Source organism: Podarcis muralis, chromosome 9, assembly GCF_964188315.1.
Source record: "Podarcis muralis chromosome 9, rPodMur119.hap1.1, whole genome shotgun sequence".
In the NCBI taxonomy this organism is placed as follows: domain Eukaryota; kingdom Metazoa; phylum Chordata; class Lepidosauria; order Squamata; family Lacertidae; genus Podarcis; species Podarcis muralis.
The window spans coordinates 763,401-766,902 of record NC_135663.1 but is presented as its reverse complement, the minus strand read 5'-3'; the positions used below and the strand labels follow the sequence as shown (position 1 = coordinate 766,902).

General features: G+C 46.0%; 1 pseudogene; it reads right to left on the bottom strand.

Annotated features, from left to right (window-relative positions):
- Nucleotides 1-888: 888 nt before the first annotated feature.
- On the bottom strand, nt 889-1,973 carry LOC114604640 (small ribosomal subunit protein uS12-like; annotated as a pseudogene).
- Between the last annotated feature and the right edge of the window lie 1,529 nt (nt 1,974-3,502).

Here is a 3,502-nt window from a genome sequence, read left to right as displayed (position 1 = left end):
AATAATAATAATAAAATTTTATACCCCGCCTTCCCTGGCCAGAGCTGAGCTCAGGGTGGCTAACACCGGTAAAATTACAGTAAAAACATAATAGGGAAAAAACCACCAATTTAAAATACAGGTTAAAATGCAATTTAAAATGCAGTCTCGTTTTAATAGTAGCCCATAGATCAAGACCACAAGGGAGGGAAACATAAGGGTCAAACTGAGTCCAAGCCAAAGGCCAGGCAGAACAGCTCTGTCTTGCAGGCCCTGCCGAAAGATGTCAAGTCCCGCAGGGCCCTGGTCTCTTGTGACAGAGTGTTCCACCAGATTGGGGCCAGTGTTGAAAAGGCCCTGGCCCTAGTTGAGACCAATTTAACCACCTTATGACCTGGGACCTCCAAAATGTTGTCATTTGTGGACCGTAAGGTCCTCCGCGGGGCATACCAGGAGAGGCGGCCCTGTAGGGATGTGGGTCCTAGGCCGCATAGAGATGGCTCTTGTCTCATATCACATCTCAGTCTCCTTTTTCCCAGGCTAAACATCCCCAGCTCCTTCAACCGTTCCTCATCAGGCTTGGTCTCCGGACCCTTGATCATCTCAGTCACCCTCCTCTGCACACCTTCCAGCTTGTCCATAACCTTAAACTGGGGTGCCCAGAAATGGACACATCACTCCAGATGTGGTCTGACCAAGGCAGAAGAGAGTGGGACTCTGACTTCCCTTCTTCTGGACACTAGACTTCTGTTGGTGCAGCCTAGAAGAGCTTTTTTGCTGCTGCATCACACTGTGGGCTCATGTTCAGCTTGTGGTCCGCCTTATATCCTTTTCTGTGGTGGCTCCAGCTGTGGCTCCAGCTGTGCTACATTGCCACTCTGCATTACACAAACTGGTATTTGGGGATATAGCGCCTTCTTTTTTTATTATTGTTGTCAAATGAGAAGTTTTATTATAGCTGGATGCAGCATCACAGATATTATGATCTTGGTCTCTCTTTCTGGCCTTTGTACAATGCTAACAAAGAAATATTTTCTACTTTGACAACCTTGAAACAAACTCCTGGAATGTCACCATGTCCTTTCCGACCAAACCCAGCAACCAGGACTTCATCGTTCTCCAGTTCAGACAACCATCATTAGGAACAAAGGCTGTTGTTTTCTTTCCATTCTTGATGAACTCGGACACACTTCCTGATGGCAGAATTCGGCTCCTTAGCTTCAACACCAACTTTTCCCAAGACAATTCCTTTGGCATGGGAAGTTCCCCCAAAAGGGTTGGCTTTCTTTTCTTTTCTTTAAATAATTTTTATTGATTTAACATATAAATTATAAAATGTACCACAAAACTTATCACTTATACAATATTTTTAGACTTCCATCAGCACCTCTGATGATCCACCGTTTTAACCACTTCTTATGCATTTCTTAACTTTATATTGCCTTTACATCTCTTAACAAATCCTTCCCCTTCTCCAGTTTTGCAATACTTCCAATAATACTCCTCACAAAACTTCTTGCAACCCTACAAACGTTGTCTGGTCTTCACAAATACTTTTCAAATAGTCCATAAATTTACTCCAGTCTTCCGTGAATTTCTGGTCCAGACGGTTTCGAAACCTTCTTGTTAGTTTATCTAGTTCTGCATAGTAAATTAACTTCATCCTCCATTCTTCAATCATCGGTAATTCTTCTTGCTTCCATTTTTGGGCCAGTAATATTCTTGCTGCTGTTATTGCATATAAGAAGAGCTTACATTCCTTTCTATTTATATCACTCCCAACAATGCCCAGTAAAAATGCTTCTGGTTTCTTTATAAAGGTATATTTCAACATTTTTTTCATATCAAAAGGATTGGCTTTCAAAGCAGTCCCCAGATGCGCCTTCTGGTATTGTTTGTCATGCCATTTCTGGTCTCGGCGATGACTGCGCAGCTTCCTGGCTGTCCGAAGCCCACGGCCCTTGCCCATCTTCCTCCGGCTTCAGCTGCTGCTGGTTCGCCTGAAGCAGATATAGCGCCTTCTGACAGAGGAGGTAGAAAGTTAGACTGCTTGTTCTCCCTGTTCAGGCTTGGCAGAGGCTGCGTTTCTGGGCCCCCCCAGCCCTTTAGATGGGAGGGGGTGTTGTTTGGGATTTGTTCTCGTTTTTATCATGCACTTGGTGTGTGTTTTATACTGTATTTTTATGTTGTGAACCGCCCTGGGGTGAGGGGCAGTATAATAATAATAATAATAATAATAATAATAATAATAATAATAGATGTCTGTTTTGAGGAGGGGAGAGGCAGTCACACATGGCAGGAACAAGAACTCTCTCCCCACGTCTTTGCTTTCATTCCCCCCCATCAAAAGGAAAGCTGCACGCTATAAAAAACCCATGTGGGGAATTGCTCCAGTCCCAACATTTTTTTATAGCAGCCAAAGGGACCTTTAAAGGCCCCTCCCCGAGAGATGGAGGGGGGTTCTCTAAGCAGCAAGCCGTGATGCTCCTGCCTGACCCGGCAGAAAGACCCCCTCGTGGTCAGGACCCCCCTCTGCCCCAGAAGTCACAGGCCACCTCTTCTGCTCATGCGCACAGCGCCTGGATCTCGCAAAGCATTTTATGGGGGCCTCCGTGGCGTGCTGCGCTTCAAGTCGTCAGCGCAGATGGCCCTTATTTCCATTACACAGACGGTGACCCGACCTGCCCAAGGCTCTTGCTGCAAGTCCTTGAGAGCCAGTCCTTGAGAGCACACTGGCTTGAGAGCCAGTGTGCTCTCTCCCTTGCGTCCTGAGTTTGAGTGTCTTCAAAGCCCAGGACACCTTTGGTCAAGGCTGTTCTCCAACTGGAGCGCTCACAGGCCACTGTTTCCCAGTCATCACTACTTATACTGCATTTTTAAATATTTGCCTTCAGAGCGTCTTTAAACCTCTTTTGTTGTCCACCGGTATTCCGCTTTCCATTCTTAAGTTGGGAACAGGGTAGTTGCTTTGGAAAATAATAATCAAGTATCTAAACAACGAAGTTGATGTTGAAGAATCATTGCTTCAACACTGGTTAGAGAGCCAGTGTGGTGTAGTGGTTAAGAGCGGTAGTCTTGTAATCTGGTGAACCAGGTTCGCTTCCCTGCTCCTCCACATGCAGCTGCTGGGTGACCTTGGGCCAGTCACACTTCTCTGAAGTCTCTCAGCCCCAGTCACCTCACAGAGTGTTTGTTGTGGGGGAGGAAGGAAAAGGAGAATGTTAGCCGCTTTGAGACTCCTTTGGGTAGTGATAAAGTGGGATATCAAATTCAAACTCTTCTTCTTCTTCTTCTTCTTCTTCTTCTTCTTCTTCTTCTTCTTCTTGGCAGAGGCAGAGCTTGAAGGTGCCTCTGGGTGTGGGCGCACAGAATCGTAGAAACAATTGTGCTGATCTGTCGTGGTAACAACCTCCTCAAAAAAGGTAACAGTGGTTTAAAGGTAAGGTAAGGTAATGGACCCCTGGACTACGGGGTGCAGCACTCGCCTTGTTTCTGGTTGTGAAGAGGCCCCCGTGACAGTTCC